The sequence below is a fragment of the Triturus cristatus genome, chromosome 3_2, assembly GCF_964204655.1.
Source record: "Triturus cristatus chromosome 3_2, aTriCri1.1, whole genome shotgun sequence".
NCBI lineage: Eukaryota > Metazoa > Chordata > Amphibia > Caudata > Salamandridae > Triturus > Triturus cristatus.
Genome location: NC_140584.1, coordinates 887,960,099 through 887,987,221, shown reverse-complemented (window position 1 = coordinate 887,987,221; position 27,123 = coordinate 887,960,099). Strand labels below are relative to the sequence as shown.

General features: G+C 41.6%; 1 long non-coding RNA gene across 1 annotated transcript in view; it reads right to left on the bottom strand.

Annotated features, from left to right (window-relative positions):
* Nucleotides 1–9,882: 9,882 nt before the first annotated feature.
* Nucleotides 9,883–27,123, bottom strand: part of LOC146858392 (uncharacterized) — a 57,606-nt gene continuing 40,365 nt past the window's right edge. The window contains exons 3-4 of the long non-coding RNA XR_014979691.1: nucleotides 15,920–15,974; nucleotides 9,883–9,991 (exon numbers count right to left, since the gene is read on the bottom strand). This is a non-coding gene — a long non-coding RNA (uncharacterized LOC146858392). The remainder of the gene's footprint in view (nucleotides 9,992–15,919; nucleotides 15,975–27,123) is intronic.

The window sequence follows — 27,123 nt, the reverse complement described above, 5'->3', positions numbered from 1 at the left end:
ACTGGTAATCTGCAGAACACACTCTTTCACACGGATGGTTTGCCCTCCAGGATACCAGGCAAACTAGATGTGAGAAGGGGGTATGGCTCTGTTCAGGGCTGAATGGGCCAAGCAATCCTCAGCCCAACTACCCCTATAAGCAGCCCAATGAGAAACCATTCAATTGCCTTATATGATTTGCTGCTGGAGAGAAGGTACTTTGTACTTTAGTACTGCGCCAGACCCTGAAGTATTGGACTGTTACCCCTTCTTTTCAGAGCTGCTTTAGCAACATATAACATGCTGTGCAATAAACATGACAAATAAGCAGTAGAATGGACCATTTGGTCCCAATTTTAAAAATGAGTCCTTTCTGCTACAAAATCACAAATCTTCTGAAGAGGGAGACTCGCTCCCATGATGCATTGGACTAGGATTAAACTGCTTCCTGTGCCATTTTTAAGCTCGAAGCCCTGATAAACAGCCCACTAACAGGATCCAGATGTACGCGCCTTTTATTGTTAGAAATAGAGCAGAATAAATCATTTCTGAAAACGCTGACTGAGAAACCCGTTGTGATAAACTACTTCACTACTGTATACTGCTCCTGGCTTCCACTCCCCTATCTTCTGCCGCACAAAGTACAAGATGCTTTCATGCAGCTCGAAAAAATATTATTCATAGTTCTACTATTGCCCAAAAGCCTCACTATTACAAATGTCATACTGCATTCTGTTTTTTTGTTTTTCAAAACTTTATTCGATTCAAAGCAAAGGAATCATAAAAGTCAAACAGTTTCATTTACAAACATTATTTCAGAATCAATTTTAAAAAGCATTCTTACAATTATAACACTAAACTGTTAGAGTTCATTAGCTAAAAAATAATCACAAATAAAACCCCAAAGCTATTACTTCCAATCAATTAAATGATTTCATTGGTTCTTCATGCCAGGGCATACATTAAAATGCCGATTAAAACAGATAAAAAAATCAGAAAATCATGATGCAATAATATACAATGTAGTTAATCAAAAGTCGGCTTCATGGTGCCAGATTTAGCCGTAACGTTTCCTAATCAGAAGTGACACCCGTATAAAATTTAGCATTGCACAGCAAACACCAGGTGAAGATAGAGATAGTAAATAATCATAGCCCTCTTCATAATGGCATGGTTGCTTTTCTTTAAGGATCGGCTTAATGAACCTGATTCTCGGGTCCTTATATAGAGGACAGAAAAGAACAATATGCATCGTGCTTTGGGTATCTTTGTCATTACAAGGACAGGGGGGCAGTCTCTCACACCAACCCCCCTGTTTAGGGAACGCAAAGAGAAGATGCAGGGTGTGTAACCTAAACCTTGTCAGGTAGATTCGCCATTGCACATGGTTTGTAAAGGATAAATAAAACTGGTGCAACAAAGTAGCCTTAGGAGCATAAGGGCTAACCAGGGAGTTCACAAACGGTGATTTCCAATAGGTTGTTTTAATTACAGCTTTGATATTTCCCTGTATGTTTTCGGGGTTGTCAAAAATATCACCCAGGCCTAACTTATGAAACATTTCATTAACATATGATAGCCAGGGGATCTGTTTCATGTTTGCCAATCTTAAACAATCCCGGAGGATATCTCTGGTAAGCTGTAAGTCCTCTGATTGCCATATTTTGCCCCATAACAATAAAGGAGAAAGGCGAATGGTGTCACTCACATAACTTAGACCTATTTCATTGTGAACAAATCTGTTTGAGGAGCCTGATGGAGTAGCCAATACACGCTTTAAAAATTTATTCTCCATAATCTGTAGTGAGTCAGGGCTTTCGATCCCCCAAACTCCTGCCCCATAAGTAGCCACCGACAAGCATTTAGCTTTATACAAAGTTTTTAAATGTATGACAGGTTTTTGTCCTAGTTTGCCACAGAAACGGAACAAACTCTCTATAGAGCGACTAGCACTTTGGACTCGGGTCTGCATTAGAGGGGCCCAACTTAGTTTGTTGTTAAAAAGGTTACCCAAATAATTAAAGTTTTCAACCTTTTCAATAGTAGAGTTGTTAACTACAAACTTTCTAGTTTTTGTGCCCTTTGGGCCACAGACCATGGCAAAAGATTTGGCAAAATTTACCTTAAGGTCTAGGTCCAACATGAATTTGTGGAAGGCATCAAGACAGTGCTGCATACTGTTTCCTGTGAGTGTCATAAGTACCGTGTCGTCGGCGTAAGAGAGCATTGGAATGCTCCTGCCGTTGACCTTTGGAAAGTCATGACAGTTATCCAACAGGTATTTTTCCAGGCCATTGGTGTACACAAGAAATAGAAAAGGGGCTAAGATGCATCCTTGTCGAACGCCCTCAGTTGAGAGGATAGACTTAGTTTTCTCTCCCCCTGGCCCAACCCTTATGGCTACGGTGGTTGATTCATGAAGTCTACGGAGCAAGGTGACCAAGGGTTCCTCGAAACCCATGACCTCCATCATTTGCCACAACTTGCTCCGACACACAGTGTCAAATGCACTTGAAAGGTCCATGAAGGCAAGGTGGATGGAGGATTTCCTTGCCTTCATGTATTTGCCTATGATGAGGGCCAGGTTCAGGCACTGTTCTACAGTACCTTTACCTTTCCTGAACCCATATTGGGTGTCCACAATGAGGCCCACCGAATCTGCCCAAGTTTCCAATCTAGCTAAAATGACCCTACCCAGTATCTTACACGATGCATCAATTAGTGAGATTGGGCGATAGCATCGGGGATCTGATCTATCGCCCTTCTTACAAATTTGTACCACTACTGCCTCCTTCCATGATGCCGGAATACGGCTAATAACGACTGCTCTAAAAACATTTAATAACAAGGGGGCCCAAACCTTAATATTATGTTTAAAAAAGTCCAAAGGCACTGAATCAGGGCCAGGTGCTTTTAATGGTGTGCCTTTCGACAGAGCATCTTCCACTTCCTGTAAAGTGAACGATGCACTCAGGGACAAGGAAGACTGAGAGACCACCAAATCCCTAATGTCTCCTAGTGATGGTTCATTGGGTAAAGTGCCGTGTGGATTAAAAATCTTCCCAAAGTGTGATTCCCATGTTTCACATGCAATCTGCATCACAATGTTATCCTTGCCATTACCTGTAAAAAGGGGGCGATTAACAACTTCCCAAAAGAGCCTGCTGTCCTTCAATTCCGAGGCCTTCTCTAAATCTTCCCAAGCTTGGTTTTTTAAGTCCAGCTTCCTTGTTCTTATGGCATCTTTATATGCCAGTCTAGATGCTCTAACCGCTTCTATGTCCCTGGGTTTTTGTTTTAATGCTGCTTTCAGAGATCTGTGTGTTGCCGAGCATGCAGCATCAAACCATCTAGGACCAAGCATTTTGCTTTTACCATTTGGTTTTGTGAGACGTTCGGCTACAAACCCACATAAACATTCAAAATTCCCTATAACCTTTTCAGGTGTGGTTGTTGTTGTTAAGCATGCCTCGTACTCAGAGCTAAATCTATCTAGGATCTCAGCCTCAAGACCTACCGCGTCTATTTTACCCCATTTAAGTGTAATACCTTTGTTCCTACTATACTTTACAGGTTGCTCCCAAACAGAATGTTTAGGTTTGACGGGACAAAGCAAGGATAAGTTTAGGGGATTGTGGTCACTAGCAGCATTAGCAATTACTTCCAACTTGTCAACATGATGGAGGTGTCCACTAGAGACAATTACAAAATCAATAAAACTCATCATACCTCTGCTGCCCTGAAACGTCGGTATTGGAGCAGAATTTGGACCAACCCAGGGTTCCACTATACATAGATCATTTAAAATAATGATGTTGTTTAGAGCGTCCCCCTGGGGTGTATGTTTGAAGTGTAACAAGGGTTGGTCATAGGAGTCACTTAAACCACACGCCTTCGAGTCCCCATGGGTGCATAATGAGCAGTTAAAATCTCCCACCCAGATGACAAATAATAGGGGTTGCTCGAGGCGTGCCCTGGCTATAACCTCCTCCAAATTCAACATTACGCTTGTCTCTTTATTGTCAAAAATATTGTAGTACCAATTAATCAGCAGCAATGGTTCAGGAAACAAATTGACCAACATTAACACTTGAAACCATGGGGAGTCAACTATCTTAGAAATTACAAGTTTGCATAATTTTAAAGATGTTGCCATCATTAGGCCCCCTTTTGCTCTACCCGCTTGTGAGGGTATCGCAAGGGTATTGAAGGCTTGGAAGCCCTCAATATTCTGAGCGGATCGGCTCCAAGTTTCCTGAAAGCACAGGATGTCATAGTTTCCCACAAAATCTAGCCAGGCCTCGTCCTCCAATCTTGAGGTGAGCCCAGCAATATTCCAGGAAATAAGGCGCATCCTTACCGCACTTTGGTTTTGTCTACCTGATTCAGTTAGTACTTCCGGATTGTGCCTTAAGATGATTGGACTTGATTCGCTTTCTTTAGTATGGCCAGCCTCAGGGACTTGGGGGTTGAATGTACAATCGTCATCAACAGAAACAATTTCCCGTGGGTTATCATCACAGCTTTCATCCTTCTCTCTCTGGCTCGGCTCTCCTGATATCAGGGCATTAGTGTCGCCGGGAGAATTCAATGGTAGTCAGTCTATCTCTTCCATCCCTGCAAGTGCATCAAAACGGTTTCTTAGCGGGATATTACTAGGAAACCGTCCTAGATAGTCTTCCCCTTGGAATTGTGGTCTTAAGTCATTATGCCGGGTTTGCAAGGAGTTGTTATTGTTATGAATTGATCCCCTAAAGAAACCGTCACACTGTTGCCGAGGGCCCCAGTAGTTTTGGATTGGCCAATCGGCTCTATTTCTCCGGGCCCACCCTGGGTGTGTTTCACTATTTGATGTCTGCCCAGTGTTTTTATAAAGCAAAGTCGCGGGAGGAAAATACAAGTTTGGATAAAAATATTCTAGGCCTATACATTGAATATCCCCGGCTCTAGCAAATCTTGGTTTGCCACAGATGATATCTTTTACCCAAGTATCACTGAAATTGATCAGGATACAGTCCCCCTCTAGGTCCTTATCACTTGGGCCCACCCAGGGGACTCTGCGTACGCTGAGTATTTTGGTTTTAGATTCAGGAGGAAGTGGTCTGTTATTATTGAGCCAGTATATTACTTTGTTCTTTAATTCCTGGTTCGATTCCATTTTATTAAACAAAACTGGGGGTACTCCTGTGAGTATTGCCATAAAAGGAGCTGAATCTGGGGGCAAATTTATAGGTGGTGGTTTCCTTTTGTGTACTCTCTCGTTATCATTATATCCTGTAGGCCCCTGCAAAGGTGTTTGTTTTAACCCTTGGGAAGTTCCCTGTTTGGAAGTAAGAGCTTCTGATGTTAATACTGTGCTGCCCATATTTTGGTTAGGGGGCCCCACAATGCCCGCCACTGCAGGTTTGGTACGAGCTAAAAGAACAGGTTTTGTTCGTACTAAGGGGACCGATGCAGCCTTAGGGTCGACAGGTATAAGTGTTTCGGATGGTTTGCTGGCATTTTTATTCTCTCCCCCTTTCTTTGGATTACTATTATTGGCGATACTGTTTTTATTATAGTTATTAGTACACGCCGCCTCAGGTGATTTATTTTTAGTTACTAGAGTTTCAAGGGAGTTAGTGTTAAGAGAGATAAGATGTTCCAATTGGTCTAGTTTTAGTTTAACAGTTTGAATTTTCTCTAAAACAGGCAGCAAAAGCATCTGAACCGATTTCTCAATTACCCCCAAGAGACGATCATTATTATTGGTGTTAAATGAGAAAATTTTCTGCCCCGCGTCAACTGGGTGGGTGCCCTTTTGTTTGGTTAGATTTGTCGGGACTTTAGATGGTGCTGGCTTCGCTAACTTATTTCTAGTTCCTTTTCTATGGTTTCCCCCTCTTTTACGTTTGTTCAGATTGTTTGCTTCCCGCTCACAATCTACTACGTGATCTTGTATATGGATGAGCCTATTACTGCTCAAGTTGCCGTCTATGGCGTTTTCCCCCATAGTACCTGATGAAATAGGTATAAGAGTGGGTATAGATGCTTCAATTTGGGAATCCCCTGGGTCTACCGTCATAATTATCTGGGAGTCAAAGAGTGCCACTAGATTTGGACTGGCCTCTAGGTTGCTGTCTGCAGTCTCTGGATTTTTCTCGGGAGTGGGTGCCTTATTGGGTGTGATTTTAAAGGCAATATCTCCCAGGGAGGAGCGTTTGCCTGTTATTAGATCTAAGGACAGGCGCTTTTCGGTAAGGGTTATTTCTTTTTCCAAGATAACAGTTGCCCGAGTTATAAAATCGTCTAAAGTTCCAGTAGCTTTCCCATTGTTCGTTTTTACAGTAACCTGTCTACCCTTCCCTGAACGCAAAGACATCATGTGGATTCTAGGAAACAGCTAAATGAACAATAATACTATAACTTACAATCAAACAGTTTAAAATAGTTTAAAATAGTTTAAAATAAGAGATCTGGGATGAAGAGGGAGAACAGCCCAGATGGAACGGGTACCTGGGACTCCTAGAGAATGGAGTCACAGCCCACTTGCTCGCAGCCCTCAGCCCCTGTTTTACCCCAAGAGCAGCTTTAGGCCAATGAGGAAGGTGCCCCTCTACTCAGCGGAATCCGAACTGCGGGTTCCGCGAGACGTGGGCGAAATTGCGTTAAACGACCTCAAGGAATCCAAGGTGGCAATAACAGGTTTGCTCGGGGGTCCCACAGAGTACGAGGTAAGCCAGTGTTTGCTCACCCGGTCTTTGGGGACGGGGGTGGGGAAAGAGGGAGAGCAGCCCAGATGGAGCGGGCACGGGTTCCTGGGGCTCTTTAAAAAATGAGTCCCAGCCCTCTTGCTCGCAGCCCTCAGCCCTCAACCCCTGTTTTATCCCAGCAGAGATTTCGACCGAAGAAGAAAAGCGCCCCTCTATGAGGCGATGCCCACACAGCGTGAAGAAAGTTGGAAATAATGTCAGCAAACTAAAGAAGAAGGGAACAAAGGAGTGTAAAATGCTCCCACAATGAGAGGCAACAGAAAATAACAAAATACCTTAGTCAACAGTCCTAGTGGAAGGGCAGAGTCCAAGAACATACAAATTAAGGGGGGTGGCCCTGCCCTGGCTCCAACTGGCGATGACGGGCAAGGACGGGCCCGCCCTTGGCCCGGGCTTTGCCCGGGCGCTGCCCGCGCGCGTCCCGCGCTGCGGTCTGCGTCCCGCCCTTATGAGGGATTCCCCTCAGCTGTTCGTGATGTGCTGATGGCGCTAGGCCTTCTGGGGGTTGTAGTTCGTGGCTGCCAGCAGGCAGGTGCCGTTCCCCTCACGGCCGTTAAGACTCAGCTACAGGCGAGGCAGGAAAAAGATCAAGGGCACTACGAAGCAACCGTTCCCCTCACGGTAGGCAGAGTGATTTTCAAAGCGCGTCCCGCGCTGCGGTCTGCGTCCCGCCCTTATGAGGGATTCCCCTCAGCTGTTCGTGATGTGCTGATGGCGCTAGGCCTTCTGGGGGTTGTAGTTCGTGGCTGCCAGCAGGCAGGTGCCGTTCCCCTCACGGCCGTTAAGACTCAGCTACAGGCGAGGCAGGAAAAAGATCAAGGGCACTACGAAGCAACCGTTCCCCTCACGGTAGGCAGAGTGATTTTCAAAGCGCGTCCCGCGCTGCGGTCTGCGTCCCGCCTTTATGAGGGATTCCCCTCAGCTGTTCGTGATGTGCTGATGGCGCTAGGCCTTCTGGGGGTTATAGTTCGTGGCTGCCAGCAGGCAGGTGCCGTTCCCCTCACGGCCGTTAAGACTCAGCTACAGGCGAGGCAGGAAAAAGATCAAGGGCACTACGAAGCAACCGTTCCCCTCACGGTAGGCAGAGTGATTTTCAAAGCGCGTCCCGCGCTGCGGTCTGCGTCCCGCCCTTATGAGGGATTCCCCTCAGCTGTTCGTGATGTGCTGATGGCGCTAGGCCTTCTGGGGGTTGTAGTTCGTGGCTGCCAGCAGGCAGGTGCCGTTCCCCTCACGGCCGTTAAGACTCAGCTACAGGCGAGGCAGGAAAAAGATCAAGGGCACTACGAAGCAACCGTTCCCCTCACGGTAGGCAGAGTGATTTTCAAAGCGCGTCCCATACTGCATTCACTCAGGGGTGGGCAGTGGTACATCCTTCACCCATGAAGTCTCGCGATAATCAGGCATTGTTTTCTAATTCTGCCTCACTAAATGGATGTGAAGGTTCCCTGCCCGTGACTAGACACCTGGGCTGTTTTCCAGCTGCATGACTTTGCACTCTGCAAGGGCTATCCAAGTGGTCTTCAAACTTTTTAATGCCTCACCCCCGTGTGAAAACCTTTTGTTCTAGGCCACCTCTGAATGAAAAACATATTTGTTCGCGACTATTTGGTAAAATTGGCAATTATAAACATATTTAACATTTCAAACGTCCTAGTTATGTTCGGTTAGCTATGGGAAGCTGTTCATGTTAAATTTACAGCTCTGCAAATAGCACATCTCCTAAAATGCATATCGTATAGCAAAAAGAAATATAGCACATTCCAAAATATATATGATACACGGTAGTATCAACGTACTATGTAGCAAAACAAATAGGATACACAACTGAATGACATGAATACCACAGATGCTAAACCGAGTAAAGTATATACTAAACGTTTGCTAATTATACTCAAATGAATATGGGCGTCACTGAAAAAACATAACAAGTTCTGAAATGAATATGACATGTATTAAAAAGAATATGATATTCGCTTTGTCACTGACGTATCAGAAGGAATATGATATGTTGAAATGAATATGATGCACTAAAAATGAAGTTGACATATTAAAATAATTATATTGTGTTTTGAAATTTATTTAATACATGTTGAAAAGAATATGACACACCCTGAAATAAACATTACACCTATTTTAATGACTATTACTGATGTTGAAATGAATATAACCCACATTTAACTGAATATGACTCATACTGAAATGAATATGACGGAATATGAGACATTTTGAAACAAATATAAGCTACATTGAAATGAATATGACACATGTACAAATAAAGATGAGATGTGCAGAAATGAGTATGACAAGTATGTGTTAAAAAGACTGTAACCTATGCTAAGATAAATGTGATGTGCATTGAAATTAATATATAATGCATTGAGAGGAAAATGGCATACGTTAAAATTAATTTGTGTTGAAATCAATAAGAGATGTACTGGAATTATATAAAACACTTTAGAGCAAGTATGAAGATTGCTAAAATGGAAAAGATATATGGGTTACTAAATAAGACATGCATTGAAATTAATATAACCAATGTTGAAATAAAAATGACATTTATTTATTGAAATGATTATGATGCATATTTAAAGAATATGACCCCCTCTTCAAAGGATTGTGGCATGCATTAAAATAAACATGGTCCATGCTGATGTAAATATGATATGAAGGGAAATGAATATGGCATGCATTGAAAATAATAGGACTCTCTTTAAATAGAAAAACACCCAGCAGCAGCACCTGCTACTCAATATGAAAAGAAACAAAATCTTTGGAAGGAAGGAAGGAGGACCAGACAGGAAGATGAAAGAACCCTGCAGTAGCCAAAGATAAGGAGCAGTTCAAACTACGAAGCCCAAATCCCTCTAGCACCTCGAAGGCATCAATGCCACCAAAATGCTACATATAAAGGGCAGAACTGAAGAGGAAGGTCTGATAAAGGCTCAAAAGAAAGATCCGGCATGACACCCAAAACCAGGGAAGATCCCAAAGAGGAAGTAAAGCCTCTAGCCGAAGGTTGGTCAATAAAAACCCTTTAAAAGTCTGGAGGTGAGAAGAAAGCTGATGCAGTATCCACAAGACACCACCTTCGGAACAAACTAATCTTACACTGACAACTTTCAGGCTTCTTTGAAAAGGCAAATGTGCTCACCCACTGGAGCTTCCAGTTAGGACGATGGTTTTGTACATCGATGAGGCTGGAAACAGAACTTGCCACAACCAGCAAATGGCACACACCAAGCCTGTTGGATCCAAAGGACCTGGAAGAATCAGAAATTGAAAGAAGTAAGCATTTTCCCTTTTTTCAAGTGCAGTCTTCAACAGATCATGCATTTCAGGGCTAAATTGCTTATACCTACCAAACAGAAGATGCAGCAGAAATCTCTGTCTCTAGTATCAGACCCAGCAGTTCCACCTAGCTGATGTTAGACACCCACTCAAGAGAGCAACTGCCTGAATAGAATCAAATGCTGCATCTGTCAAATAATCCACCTGGTTTTCTAATTCAGATAACACTTCAAGACTTCAGCTTGCTGCTGCATAATCTCTTGTAGAAATGGGAAGCGTTTTTTCAGACATTCAGCAGCCTACATAATGGAAACCTCCACTTTCAAGAAAAGAACAGCCCAGCACAAACGTTCTTAGGGGCACCCTTCATCTTGTGGTATAATGAATCTGTTGGAGAAATGTCATTCACTGGCATGTGGCAGACTCCCCATCAGGTTAGGGAGCATGACATCCACAGAATCTGCCATACTCAATTCCTCAGCCAACCCAACATGACCTTGGGACAGAACAATTTTTCCAGATCCCTCCACTTTTGATGTTTGACTGATAACATGGCTCAGTGATTTAGCAAATGTGATGATGAAGGATGTTCCTATTTACCAAAAAGGTCTATGTCCCCCACAGTTCTTGTGATTGAAGTAGGTAAATCAGCATTCTCTCTGACAAGGGCAAGAACCAGCAGCACTAGCTCTGCGGACAAAAATATTGAGACCAACATCAGGCCCTCCTCTCTACAGATTCTCCCAACAAACATTGAGAAGAGGAGCACCAGCCACGGTCAGTGGTTGCAGCATCAATGACTTTAGAGCAAATAAAAGCCTGCTGTCTGCTTGCGTCCTAGGCAATTCAAACCCTTCAAATCAGGCCGCTTAGTTGAGCATGTCTACAAGCCAGAGTCTCTGATGTAGTGAGTGTCCCCCCATTTTATACAGCCTTGAACTTGTGTATTAAGATTTTGGAATCCTGAATTCCGCACTCAAAACAAAATAAGAGAAGCAGACACTTTTCCAGCCCTACCCATTCCAGAAGATGCCTTCCCACCCCATTGTTTGGGCGAAACAGAAGCAGATGAACTGTCCGCTAGTGTTCGGCCAAATGCAACACCTGATCTGACTGACATCCTGCAGGACATCATCATGAAAGTGCCAATGTAATTGAAAAAGACATGCCAGGTACCACATCCATGTGAGCAATAGACTGCACCAGTCAAATATCCAAACACCCAACTGAATGTCTTGACAAGAAGGTTAAATAATACAGAGAACTGAAATGTCCTGGTCCACAGGATGAACAAAAAAAGTGGTTCCGGTGATTCCTTTGTGAACCCTTCCAAAATGGGGTGGGACATAAGGAGATGTAATCAAAAAAAGGGAAAAAAGATTTGGGAAGTGGAAAATAAGAAGGCAGGGCCTTATGTGGGTTTAATAGGTTGGAAATTGTCTCAAGATCTAATTATTATTACACAGAAGAGTCAGGTAATAGGCCTCGTTTCCTCTCTTCCAGGGTTCTGTACAAGCTCCCATGCCCCTCAGGGGCTATTCTGAGGATCAGTGCTTAATTTGTGAAAGAAAGAGTGCTGATGCCGGAAGTCCTGTTCAAAAGCCAGCGGCTATTGCAATTAGATGTTGGCACGCAGAATACCAATGCCGGCAGTCTTTAATAGATTACCGGACATTCCATGCCCCTTTTTCTTGCAAGTTCTTGATTTCTGCTTGTGAGCATTTTGCCGTCTTTTTCTTCTTCAGTCTTTCCAATCTGTGTGTTTTTCCTTCTCTTACATTCAGTAAATATCTGATACGGAAAAATAAGTGCCAGACCCCAAAAATAAGTGCTGGTACGCCCCACGGGCAACCACTAACTCAAATTAAGCATAGCTGAGGATCAACTCCACTTCTCTCAGGCAATACAGTGTGGTTCATCTAACTTATCAGTTTTAATTGAGCTCTCTACCCACTCCTGTGGTGAGTTAATCTGGATTTCCCCATCTCCTGCCATGGGCTATAATATGATTTACCCCTTATACTTTAGGGGCTTCATTTGGGTATATTTGCAGCCCTTTAGGTTTGTGGTATGCTTCATGCCCCTCTGCGCAAGTGTACTATTCAGGCAACACCCCACTTCCACGTAGCTGTGTCTGATTCATGCAAACCAGGTAACTAGAAACATTGGAAATATTATGCGTGCTAGAAAATGTGTTTCTATGTACAGTGTCCTTATCCAGCCTTGCCTATCTGCAGAATTTCTAATGCAGTGTTTAAACATGGAGACAACTCCTTAAAACCTAACAGGTGGCACCCATGATAACAACCATCCTCAAAGATTAATTTTTTTCAAGCTACCTTGATTAATTGTTATCAGAGGATTGAAAGAAAGAAAAATAAAATCTATCTAATATGTAATGATTAATTTTTATTATGGTCCTTTTATGTACACACAATATTTGTCCTTTGACCTCATGGTGTATTATAACAACAGCATCTTAAGATGACAATATATGGCCATTGTAGACTGGAATTTAGTGTTTCCTGTATAACAGTGTTGCAATGGTGACTCTATCTTTATTAAGATTCCAGACTCAGTTTTTCACAAAAGAAATACAAAAGATAAATAAAATAAAAAATATATAATAATAAAACATTGAAATAGCATTGATTAGGCATAACATTCATACAACACATTTCCTATGACTGAGACATTGTGGAATAGTACAGTTGTACAATATTTTCTCATTACTTTCAGACTTGTCACTAGCCATTCCTTTCTGAGGAGATTTAGGCTCTAACATCAACACCCACCTCATGTCTGTACTTGCAATTGATTGAGCTTACCCTGTAATATTTACACACACCCATATATGGGGCATATGAACTAGACATCATGTGAGCTAGGCTTCAAAATGTACAACCTTTATGTGCCACATTGCTCAATTAGTAGCATAAGTCTCTCATAGCTCATTAGCAAACTACTTAACAATATCTCTACTAACTTAATTTGAGAAATCACTCAACAGGAAGAGTAGGACTTCAACACTGGGATCAAAGCGCTCGCTTGCTATTCGCCTGGAAATTGTCTTATCCATTATCCTCTCAAATGTGTGTCACTTCATGACAAAATGTTATCAGTCTTCTCAGCTAGCATAAATGCATGTATTACTTACCATCTTTTTACATTTCTTTATGAGCATCCAAGTTATCAGGGTGTTGCACCTTGGTAGAGTTGACCTTCCTCTATATTGCCCAAGGTTACTTGACATTGTTGTGGGTAAAAGGAAATGTTAACTATTTCGTGTAGTTCAGCAGCAAAATGTTTGCAACTCCTTTCTTTCCAATTGATGAGAATTAGTGAGGCTTTACATGTGTGGAGAATGCATTAGAAAACAATGCTCTGATGACGAACAATATTTCCTAGCAATCCTGGAACTCTCACATTGGTTGGAGAAGGTGGCAGTCATCTTGAATTATCAGGAATAACTTCCATTTTGGTCATGGTGTCTTTGCTAAACAAGTGTTATACATTGTTGCTGAAGCCAGGACCTTGCTACATGGCTGTAGGAAATTCAGTACTATGAAAACGTGCTTCCTTTGAAGTTTGTTGGAGGACATTTGGAAATACAGCAAAGTATTCTCAGAATCAAGTTATATTGAGAAATCAAACTTTGAATTTTTTTATAACATTTAATTCTGAACTTCAAAAGACCATAAAGACTGTTGCATTTTACTTGGGTTGGGTCCTCTGACAGAACAGGAAGAATTCTCATGAGAAACAGTGTTAAACATGTGTTTATATGGTTATGCGTAAGTTATTGAAAGTTCATAGTAAGGAATTTATGAAGTGCTAAAATAGCAAGCACAGAATATTAATGGCTGTTAATTACTTTTTCAGTGGCACAAAGAGTCAATTAGAAACTAAGGGCCGGATTTAGATTTCAATGGACGGGTTACCCTGTCACAATGGTTATGGATATTGCATGCGCCGAAATCTAAATCCCATAGGAAATATTGGTATTTAGATTTCAGCAGATGGGAAATTGGGCACTGTTGTGACTGAGTAACTCATCCACCGAAATCTAAATCAGGCCCATAGCTCATCTTCACTATAGAGTGCAAAATTACAAAGCTTGAGGCAGTCATCGTACTTACACGGAAATAGGCTGATGAATACATAGCCAGGAGACTCATCTATTGTATGTTTGAGCTTCAAGAATAGAAGATTTCATACTGAATACAAAGAGTGGGTTGCATAGTACTACAAATAAGGTATATGCTGCCTCTGTTACAGTTAGACGAAGAACTCTGATGATAGGTTACTAAGACATCTCTCACTGCCTCTAGATACCCATTGAGACCTGCAGTCTCTGTACCCAGCAGAAGGCACAAGTCAGACTGGTGGTGTCTGGTGTCTCTGGTCTCTCTCTTATACTATTCCACAACCCTTATTATACTACAGGCCCTCATAATATTGCTGTATCTGGTCATTGGTGAAGGAGGTATGAGATTGAAGAGTGGATCACTCCCTTTGGATCCAGAGTACAAACGTAGTGCTTTCTAACACAACCCTTTCAAAGTGGTGATACATTACCAGATTTTTTTTTAAGAAGAACATGTATACAAGATATGGATGTACCGGTATTTAGAATGCACAGATGGAATTAAGTCATATTTGATATGCAACTGCTTAGCATTTAGGAAACAGTTATAAATGCTTGTCTCTCTAGACCCAATGATATCTGCGGGAGTAGTTACCACCAATATTCAGTTCACTTTGCCAATTATCATGTGCCTATATGGCACGAAAGCAAAGCTTCTGCTGCTGAGTGGAGATTCCTAGGGATTTCACCAAAGGGCTAAGGAAAATTATGGAATCTTTAACTCTGACCCATGATACAGCTCCCAAATAAATGTAATTTTTTGAAAGGGAGCAATTTGGAACTGTCCTCATGCTTTAACAGAACTGACAAGATTTTAGGTGAGAACAGGCCTGGAGTACTAGATTATGCCTCATGCTGCCCATCCGAAAACCTCAGTGACAGGCTATAATTAGTGCAAGACCAGGAGTCAGTCTGGCCCTCAATTGGAAGATACAAGACCACATCAACTCTGCCCTTCAGCTCCTATTTATTCCAGTTGGAATCCAAGATTACACTGTAAGTTCCATATAGCAAGTAAAGGCCCTCAACTGTATCCAGAAAATGGTATCTTACAACATACCAACAAAGAATCTTTGAAATGCTACTATGTACCAGAAAGAAAATCTTTGTGAGTAAAATAGCTGATGCTTCAAAATACTGTAACAGCCACCAGTACCTAGCCCAGCAATCTACTCTTCAGGAAAGTCATTCAAAACATAGCCTTTCAAACATCCATCACTAATAACTGAGATCATGAGTTGCAACATCACCATTATGCCTATCATTTACATACCCAGGGAGTTTGTGTGAAAGAAGTGCTCTTTAAAAGAAGCATATAAATAACAATTGCAAATGTGAGATGCCATGAAGTAGTAACACCGGGGGAGGAGGGCTGGGAATCAAGCTGCATCTGCAGCATTATTGTGAGCCATCAAGCAGTAACACAACAAACACCTTTTCAAAAATCAATACCAAATATAAAACTGTTGGTATAAAAATCCCAACTTATTTTCACGGAAATAAAAAAACCTAACCCCATCTAAAAACAATCTGTCAAAAATGATTTTTTAAAAACAACAAACATATCACACAAAAAATATAAAACACTACTTATTATATCTAGAAAGATGTAAAATAACTAGATTCTTCCCTTAACTAAAAACACATAACTAATACTACACTTTAAACTTTAATAACCTAAGTAAACTACCATATAACTAACAATCCCTCCACCCACCAAAGTACTATACAATTAAATAGAAAATGTTCTGACCTGCACCAGAGAACTGCAATGAAGAATTACCATCCTGAAGATCCGCTTGTGAACACTAAAGAAGAAGAAAGATTACAAAAGACATTATACAGTAGAACAAATTGATGAAAAACTGAAATAAAATGAAGACTTTGCTTCCATTAGAACAAAAAAGAAAAAATATAAAATGTATTATATGTTAAACTGTATCTAAAATCCATATAAAATATGATAAATTGTAAAACATGATTAACAAAAATAATAATGTAAAAGTACAGTAAAGATAAAATACTGATAAATAAATGAACTTTAATTTATTTAAAGCATTTTTTAATACATAACAAATATATACTGGATAAAAATGTAGTAAAAATGTATTTTCAAAAATTAACAAAAATGTTACTAATGAAATAAAAATGATCATAAATTAATGTATGTTAATGAGCTTTTAAGTACATTTCTGATATTTTTACATTTATATAAAGGATAAATAAATGTTCATTATGATATTAAAAATATCATTAACACCAGAATTAAATTAAATATTTTCCACTTTCCTTACAAATTATTCATATTACTGAAACATGCATGGAAATAAAATGTTTAAAAAGTCAAAATTTAAAAAGATTTATTTAACAAATTAAAAAGTAAAATGTTGTTAATGATGTTTAAATATTACAATATAAAAACAGCAGTCACTATTAAAAAAAAACCTCAAAGACTTATGTAAAAGTCTGAAGAAGTCAGATTTACTATTCCCCTTCCAGCCTTAGCCACATTGGAAAAAGTGTGAAATTCTGTTGGGGAACGAGAAATGAATTGGACTCTATTGGTTCAGATTTTACTGATCCTACTCCAAACGTAGCCAAATTGGGGAAATTGGACATTTGGAGGAAGGTGGCAGATTTACTATTCCCACTCCAAACCTCCACACTTCACTACACTGGGAACGGGTTGGACTCCCAGTGGGTCAGATTTACCATTTCCACTCCAAACTTAGCCACACCGGAGAAAGTGACGAACTCAGAAGAGGTCAGCTTTTAGTTTCTACAGGTAGCAGAAAAAGTCAACATCAGTTATAATTTTCTTTTTTAATTAAATTAAATACAAAGTTAAAAAGTAGTTTAAGAAGTTATTAAAACAATTACCCAAATTAAGAATTAACTATCGATAAAAGCAAATAGCAAAAAATAAATACTTAAATACACCACACCCAAAACTCTAGAAACTAACAAAAACATCAAGAGAAGCATAATATAATTAATCTATCAATCAATAACTTTATTTCGGTCATTCAACCATAAGTCCTATGTGCATTTTAAAACATTACATACAATTTAATAAAAAGATATAAGATCAACAAATTAGTTTACACAACCATTCTGTAAAATATGATTGGCTGGATATCCACCTAAAATGTATAAAAACCTTCCTTTTATACAAATAGGAGCAATAGCAGCAAAAACCACAAGTAGGCAGGGTTGAACAATAGGGTCCGCTATGCTGTCTAGACCTCTAATATGCATTGGGTAAGCATCAACATAGCTCCCAGATCAAAAAGAAAGAAAGTCTTTGCTTAAAACTGCACTATTAAAACTAATAATGTGGGAATAATGCAAGACTTCTGAGGTTTCCTCTTGATTTCCCACATATGGCCCAGACATTTGGCAAATGAACATGCAAACAGAGGTCTTGCGTCAGATTTGCGAATATGCAGGGCTTCACCATGCTCAGCGGTTCCTGACTGCTAGCAGGTAAACGTAAGCCACCTGGCTCTTGGGAAAGAGTATGCTGGGCAGACGAATAGGACATGTGCAGGTGATTTGTTTAGTGCAAGACAACTAGGATAGGACCTGGTATGACTTTGGTTATGTTGCCATGTACTAATAAACAAATTCAGAGGAAGTGTACCAAACCTAAACTGCATATAGAGTTTCATGTCACTCGGTGTCTGTATAATGTCAATGTAGCTTCCAGGGGTCAGCCATCTTGAAATGGACAAATTCCTCTGTTAGCCTACCCCTTAATATGTTGTTGAACTCATTCTGGGCTACCCAGTCCCAATACAAAGATTTCACTTGATTTTTGCTGGGATGCAATAGGGGATTAGTATTATCTCATTTACCCTTAACTAACCCCGGGTGGAGCTGGCGTAATGCCACTACGCGGAGTTCCACATAGTTGGAAAGAAACTCTGTGGAATTCTGCTCCGCTCCTCTCCCCTCCACCCTCCCTAATGTAAATATAATTTTAAAAAGGCACTTACCTGTTGTGGCTGCCTCCTCCTCACCATGGTCTCTCTCTCCTTCCTTGTCCTCGCTGTCCTCATCCATGGAAACCCCTATGTTGCATGCGCAAGACGTACAACATAGGGGTTTCCATGGACGGGGATGGCAAGGACGAGGAAGGAGAAAGAGACCATGGCGAGGAAGAGGCAGCCACAGCAGGTAAGTGGCTTTTTAAAATTATAATTACAATAGGGAGGTTGGAGGGGCCAGCTAACTCAGCTCTGCCACAGAGTTGAAGTTTTGCCTGAACTCAGGGTTCTCAATGGAGCGCGGAGTAGGCAAAACTCCGTAAACTCCGCTGGCGGAGCGGAGTCAGCCTCCCGTTCTTACCCTTAACCCCAATGCATTCTAATAAGTGTTTTGTGTTTTTTATCTTATTGAATGTATCAAGGGAGCTAACTTCCTCCGGTGCATTGGCGTAAGAGCACAATTCCGGGGTGGATCTTAGTCTCTGTCAAAAAAGCAGCGGGCATAGTTTGGCCATGTCAGCAATAGATTTCCTTCCCATATCCAACTGTAGTGGGTGGAGTGGTGTGCTCTTCGGTGGTGTCGCCAAGCTCCTTAGAATCTTATTCTCAGATATGGAAAGGTCATCCAGCCTGTCAAAGCCCCACAGTTCCGCCCCATATAGGATGCAACTCACCACCTTGGATTTGTATTCTCAAGGACGTTTGCGACAGGTTAGCTAAATGTGGTACTGTTTTCTTTCCTCAGGGCCCCAACTATTTGCTTGTTTTTCATAGTCGCCTTTGTTATGTGTGGTTATCAGGACATATCGTCCGCTAGTTTAATACCCAGGTATTCAAACCCACCAAGCCTCTCCAGTGGGACTCCACCTAGAGTCGGTCGCCCTCTCTACGATTTATGAGGATTTAATGTCATGAACTTCATTTTTGTTGTCCTAATCTTGAGGCCTTGCATGTTACTGAACACTTTGAATTGGTTTAGGAGCAGCTGGAGACCCCCAGGAGTTTTAGAAACTAACAAGGTGTCATCTGCAAATAAAAGTGTTACAATTTTTCACTCCCTAATGTTGGTGCATCAGCTGGGGGTCGAAGATATAAATTCAACTACTTGATTCATAAAGAGGAAAAAAATAGTTGGTGCCAAAACCCACCCTTGGCGTCCCCCCCCCAATTATTTGAATAGGATCGGTGAGTTGGGCTTGCTACCGCAGCACACTTTTGCATAATTGGCCTCGTGGAGGCATATTACCTGAGATAGAATTTCCTTGGGCATCCCCATTACTTTTAGCACTTGCTATATAGTGTTTCGAGGCACAAGGTCAAAGGCTGTCTTCAAGTCGATGAATGGGACATAAAGACTCCCCTTGCCAATGACCACAGTCTTCCAATATAGAAGGAGAAGACAGAACAGCTGGTCTACTCTCCCAGTCTGCTGGCGGAAACTGTCTTGATGAGGGGATAACATATTGTTGTCACATTCCTGTTTCCTAGCCAGGAGGGGACGACAAAATTCCTTTTGTGTGTAATCAATAAGGCTTATGTAGTTGCATGGGACGTTCCTATCGCCTTTCTTGAAAATCGGGATTTCCTCTTCTCCTTTCCACAAATCTGGAATTTGGGCGCCCCCTGCAATGGCATTGGAAAGTGCCAAAATATAGTTGGACCAGTTGTCTTTTTCATATAAGAAAAGATCGGACTTGGGGCTTTTGATGGAGCACTTGACTCCATTGAGACTAGAATGTCACTCTTGGTAAAGAGGGCTGTGATAGTAACTTGAGGTAGGTCAAGGGGGGTTACCTGTGTGTTGGTACTGTCTAGGGTGTTAAAATGGTCGTGCCCCATAGTAACGAGGGACTCACATTTGTTTTTTAGTCTTTGTAGGCACATGCTTCCCTGATGAGTCTCCACTTAGCCTCATCCCACTCCCTCTTCACTCTTATTATGGCTAGGTTGTAGAACTTTCTTAACACTCTCGCAGCGGATGTGTTCTTAGTTTTGATGGCCATGGAAAGGTGGCTCCTTATGAGTCTACACTCGTTTGACAACCAGGTGTGTTGCGATTTGTTCTCCAATCTATGCTTTGGGCAATGCGGGTGGGCGACAAAGTGCAGTGCCAGCTGCTCAAAATGGCAAGAATGAATAGCAAACTTACTCGACCCTCCCGGTTCCTCTAACTGGGTGTCAACCTCTGCCACTTAAGTCCTGATTAATTATCTTGAGTTTGCTTTCATCCTTGCGTATCCTGTACCACTTAAGGCGACGTTTATTGTTAGATGGATACAGTTCATTTCTTAGAAGGAGATCTCTGGGTGTAATGAGTGGATTACCCCAGGGGGATACCAGACTCAGACTTAAGGGGTTATGGTCGCTGTCAATGCTTTTGCCTCTGGACATATCCTTTAACTTTGGCCAGAGCCTTATGTTGAGTAGGATGTAGTTGATATGACTCGTGACGGTAGAGCCAATGAAAGTGTTTTTACTTTTTTCTCCTTCTCTATCTGATATCATCCTTCCATTAGTGGCTATCAGGCTGTACTCTAGGGCTAGGGCATTTAGTTGCAGGGTCACTTGAGACCATTTCTTGATGGGGGTAAATCGAGAAGTGGAGCTGACAATAGTTTGTCCTCCTCATTGACTTTACAGATGTCATCCCTGTCCAGAAGCTCAAAGGTCACATTAAAACCACCTACCACAATCAAGGACTCCCTGTTGTCGAGAAGTTCTTCAAGAGCCTGCAGGGTGGCTGATCTCACACCCCCTCTGGTGCCTCTAGTGTAAACATTATAAATGTCAAGAATATGGCCTGCGTTGCCCTTCAGTTGTGTTGCAAGAATGTCTGGACTGTCTTTGGGTAGCTCTAGGATATTACAACAGAGCGTCCTCCTGAGGGGCGCCCGAGATTGGAGGCAATTGTAGGGTGATAGAATGTTACTCCTGCAAAAATACTGGTGTTACATTCCAGGTTTCTTGGAGAATACTGATGTCAAATGATTGAATAAAATCCATCCAGTGGGACAGGCACGTCTTCCTCTTGACCCATGTCACATTTCACGATACCAACTTGAGCTTAGGAGAGCTTTTGAACGTTGGAGGAAGTGGAGGACCGGAGTCTGCCTGAGCGTCTCCTTGTAGAGATATTAAATTGGGGAGAGAGGAGGCAGATTCTCCATTGGGGGACTCTGATATGGTTCCTGGTTGCCCCCATTTGGATAAATCAACCTCGCCTTTTACCATCCTTGATGGTTCCCAATAATGACGACCCACCAACCAGTGGAGGTCTCTGGTTAGGAGAGAGCCTGAAAGCGCAAGGCATTATATCTCCACAAGCAGCTTTAGGCTGAAGTCAAGCAAACTCAACTAAACTGGATGATTGGCCTAGCGGATGCCTGTTGCTGGGAAGGTTGGGGGTAGCAAGGGGTGGACTGTGAGCCATCTGCTACTTGAATTGTAAGTTGGATGATGGGGGAGGATAAGATCTAGTATCTAAAGCTATTACATTGTGTGCTACGAGGCAGCAATCCATCAGATCTCCGCTTGGAAGCAGATTAAACATAACTGTTCCTAGACACTCAGTGGAAACAGGAACGCTCACTGTTAATAGAGGGAAAGCCCCACTGCTTGGATGTGCAATTACCTGATGCTGCTCCGGATTGCTGGGAAACTGCTGCGGCTTTGGAGCTTTTTCTGGCACTTTCCCCTCGCATGGTTTCCCCTTGTGCCTTTCTCCTCCTGCTCTTCACGGCCCAGAATGGCACTGTTGAAAACAAGAGGCCAGAAAGGGTCCTGAGCCGGCACTCATGCTCTCGCAGCTGCCTCGGAGCAAACCGTACTGATGAGCAGGGATGAACCACAGCTACAGCCTACAAAAGGTACTGTGAATCGCTCTACTTCTAAGGTAGGGCGCCCTATTCTTAAAATGTTGCACTCCGACAATGTGAATCAGCTTATCTATCCTGGGGAACCACAAACCCACCTCCAGACAGGGAAATGGTGGAGGCACTAATTGTGGCAGTTTTAAATGGGTTAAAGGAATTTATCACCACACCATCGGTCCCTTCTTTTTTACTCTGCGTAGAATGTCCCCTGGGGCAGGAACCTTCACAATATAACCTATCATGCTCTGATGGAGAACTTCTTAGCTCTGCCTCACCCGGTGCAGGGTGGAACGAAGACGTGGTTACCTGGTTACCTTTGGAAGCTGCAATAAAAGGGGATGCCATACCTAAACAATGTGATAACACCACAACCGGGTACACACAAATAGTAGACCCGTTACCATTGCTTACCCACCAAGCAGGCTCAGGAAATCCCCCTAACACTGACAGTGCTACCCTACCTGCTCAACAAAGTAATGGCAAGAACCGGCAGCAAGGTGAATATTCCTTAGGAACTGTAGCTGATGTACAGACTGATGAGCTTGAGGCAGCTTCGTTGATGAGGCCCGAGCAAGATTCTGCTTCTCCTACTTCCCCAACTATTACCGGCGCTCAGTCATACTGTCGTAAAGACGGAAATCTTCTCATTAATGACACAGCTTTAAGTATCCCCGGTGACTTGATTCTCGGTGAAACAGAGACAACAGATCATTCGTTTTGTTCATCCAGTGGGAAGGAGGGGAAAAAAAGAGGCAACTTTAATATACAAAATACCAGAAACTATAGAAACGAAGCGACAAAGAAAGTGACCTGCGTGGTTTTAACTCTACATCCATCAATCTGGGCATTACCAGTAGCCCCCTTTGTAAATTGGTTACAGCAAAAGGAGAAGTGAAAACTCTGATTTCAAGACTTACTGGCTCCTCGGTTTCGGACCTGACACTGGCCTTACCAATGTCCATACTCTAGGACCAGGGCTTGGCTCTGGCTTCACCTCGTTACTTCAAGACTCAAGCTTGTCGCGCGTATCTGCGTCAGCATCAGGTAGCGACCTCAGACACTCAATAAGTTCTTCTTCTCTCCTGTCTCTTCCAGCCCCTTCTCTGGCTGATGCTCAACCGAATGTTTTACCTGCTGGCTCACTGGATTCTTCTGCTGCTGCAATCTTACAGGCACTACAGGCATATTACTCGCAGATCAAAGCAGACAGCTCTGTGATTAAGCAGGCTCTTGCTAAGGTAAACAACAAAGTAGCTGCATTAACAACGGATATCACAGAGCTGCCACAACGAGTTGCAGATACAGAAGATCATACGATTAGGGCCGCTAAGGTCTCCGACGCACTCGAAAATCATCTCATCTTCTTGCAAAGTAAAGTTGAGGACTTAGAAAACAGGCAACAACGTCATAACATTCGCCTGTTTGGTGTACCTGATAACGAAGAAGGCGCTGACCCTAGAGCATTTATTGTACAACTACTCAAGAGAGCATTTACTGATCTGGATGACTAGAACTCGGTCATCCAAGTACAACGAGCACATATATGCCATCTGCTGTCAACAATCCTGCAGGTCGTTTTTCTCTGCCTTTTTTTGTCAATTTTGGAAACTAACTCTTACGACAAGCAGTCTCCATCAAAGCTCGCCCTACTGCCCCTATTAGGGTTCAGTGACTAAATATCGAGGGACAAAATATCGACTATACAAAAAAATCGACACTAAAATATCGAGGGACAGAATATCGACTCCCTAGCTACAAACAGGTAAGTACTAAAATATCGATTCCAAAATATAGACTGTCAAAATATAGTTAGCCAAAATATCAATTTTTTAAAAATGTATTACAAATAATATAACATTAATTAAATATTAAAAACAATTAAATAAAACATTCATAATATAATATAAAATAGCTTAAAATTTAAACATAATATAAGTAATATAAAAAAGTTGAGATTTTGGTGGATACTGAGAGCGTAAAAATTACTATTCCCACTCCAGTGAGTGCAACAGTAGGGAAAGCGTTGGATAGCGTAGGGGTAAAAATTACTATTCCCACTCTAGTGAGTGCAACAGTACGTTAAACGTTGGATAGCGTAGAGGTAAAAATTACCATTCCCACTCCAGTGAGTGCAACAGTAGGGAAAACGTTGGATAGCGTAGGGGTAAAAATTACTATTCCCACTCCAGAGAGTGCAACAGTAGGGAAAGCGTTGGATAGCGTAGAGGTAAAAATTACTATTCCCACTCCAGTGAGTGCAACAGTAGGGAAAACGTTGGATAGCGTAGGGGTATAAATTACTATTCCAACTCCAGAGAGTGCAATAGTAGGGAAAGTAATGATTTAAATTAAATATAAGATGACATTAATTATCAAGACTGATAAAAAGTTAAAAATAATTACCAATTAATAACAATTAATTACCATTTAAAAATATTAATTATCAATTGATAAACATTTAATACCAATTAATAATAATTGATTACCAATTACAAATTAATTATCACATAAATAAAAAAATTAATATTTACTTTATTACAATTAATTTACTTCCCACCCAATTCCCCTACAAACCCACAACCCAATCCCAATAATAAAAAATACAAATCACATTATTATCAATTATTCAATTAATAAAAATATTTTTGCTAATAATAAAAATTATTTAGCAATTCATACAAATTATTTACCCTTTAATACAAATTTATTACCAATTATTAATTAATTATCAATGAATTATCAATACACATAAATAAAAAATTAATTATTTACTTTATTACAATTAATTTACTTCCCACCCAATTCCCCTACAAACCCACAACCCGCTCCTATTAATAACAAATACAATTAACATAATTATCAATTAATCAATTAATATAAATTAATTACCAATTAATAAAAATAAATTACCAATTAATAATTATCAATTAATTAATTATCAAAACATATAAATATAATTAACATTTAATTAACCATAATTAAATTACTTCCCACCCTATTCCCCTATAAACCCACAACCCGCTACGGAATTAAATTACGCAATAATTAAATTACATAACATTCATTTGTTTAAATAATGTAAACATACATTACAACAATAATACATAATTTTAACACATATATTACCATATATAACACAAAAAAATCGATATTATGGTAATCTATATTTTTAAGGTCTATATTTTGGTAATCGATATTTTGTACCCCAATTTCGATATTCTGACCTATCTATATTTTGTAGAGTCGATATTCTGTCCACTCTATATTTTAACTTCGATATTCTGGGCAGTTGATATTTTGGAATCGATATTTTGGGTGTTTACCCCTATTAGTGTGGGTTCTTATTCTATTTTCAGTAGGTCTGATCTCTGCAAGAACACGATGGATAGACGCTGGAAACTGCGCCAGTTCATAGACCCCTTAAAATCTGCAGGAGCACAGGTCTTTCTACAAGAGGCGGCCCCTTTGAAAATCATCAAAAATGTCTGAGTTCAATTGCTGTACACAGAGCAAGCCGCTCAACAGGCTTTGACAAAGTGGCAACTAGAAACTAAATAATCTCGCTCTTCCTTCCTTCTTTCTGCTTTACTCTAATGATATCATAAAGTATGGTTAATGAGGGGAGCAAACGGATACTAGTGGGGTCATACCAACAGTAAGCAACGTACTGATGCTGACATTCTGGGTTTTTGCGCAAGCCCTTTCTTTAGCCTCTGTTCTCACAGGGATTCCCCCTGCGATCTATGTTTGATACAACCGTGCTGCTCCCTTTTTAGGTCGAGTCCGCTGTCTGGAAGACCTCTTGTAGTAGGTAAAAACTGGAAAGGACTTATAGCCCGCCTGCTTCTTTCCTATTGGTTTAATGCATTGTTGCACCACTTTGCTGCCTCCTTAAAGGTTAAATGGAGCGATACATCACCTCCATTTAAGGAAGAGCAGCACCGACCAACTACAGTTAGTGTCCGCCTACATTATTCATCTGTTCCGCAGAAGTACTCTTTTTCCTGTTTTTGGTGTGCCGCAGTCATGACCCCCTTCACGGATCATCATGTGTATAAGTTTAATAAGCACGGGCCCCGCGCTATATGTTTTAGCACTGCGCCCACTTTTGTCTTTATCACCAAGGCGCCCTGTACACAAATCGAAAGTTTTGCAGTTACACTCCTGAGTACCTCATCCCTGCCCGATATTATCCTTCAACTCGGGGAGTGTCGTCCTTCTTTCACAATGTGTTAAAATGTTGTCATGTTGTCCCCAAATCTTTGTGTGTACAAAGCGCAGCTCTGTATTTGTGTGTGCGCTTCCACAGCAGAAGTTTTGCACACTGCTCGTCCTACCAGCGTGTTACCCCAAAGCATTATGGTCCATGAAGTCAGCATCAGCGAGTTCGCCTCTGCCAGAGTATTAAGCAAAATTAAAGTCGCGTTGGCCATCCCTGGACACGTGTTTCGAGGTTATCACCTCTCATCAGCAGGGAATAGGCATGTATGTAGGGTTGCTGCGTAGGCTGCCAAAAATTGTTCTCAGGTCCAGTACCGCTCGTGGCATTCAGGTGCGTAACCATGAGCTTGTCAGCCCCACCGGCTCAAGGGAGCCTGAATATTAACACAAATCCAATTGGTCGCACACTGCTCGTCCTACCAGCGTGATACCCCAAAGCATTATGGTCCATGAAGTCAGCATCAGCGAGTGCGCCTCTGCCAGAGTATTAAGCAAAATTAAAGTCGCGTTGGCCATCCCTGGACACGTGTTTCGAGGTTATTACCTCTCGTCAGCAGGGAATAGGCATGTGTGTAGGGTTGCTGCGTAGGCTGCCAAAAATTGTTCTCAGGTCCAGTAACGCTCGTGGCATTCAGGTGCGTAACCATGAGCTCGTCAGCCCCACCGGCTCAAGGGAGCCTGAATATTAACACAAATCCAATTGGTCGCACACTGCTCGTCCTACCAGCGTGTTACCCCAAACCATTATGGTCCATGAAGTCAGCATCAGCGAGTGCGCCTCTGCCAGAGTATTAAGCAAAATTAAAGTCGCGTTGGCCATCCCTGGACATGTGTTTCGAGGTTATTACCTCTCGTCAGCAGGGAATAGGCATGTG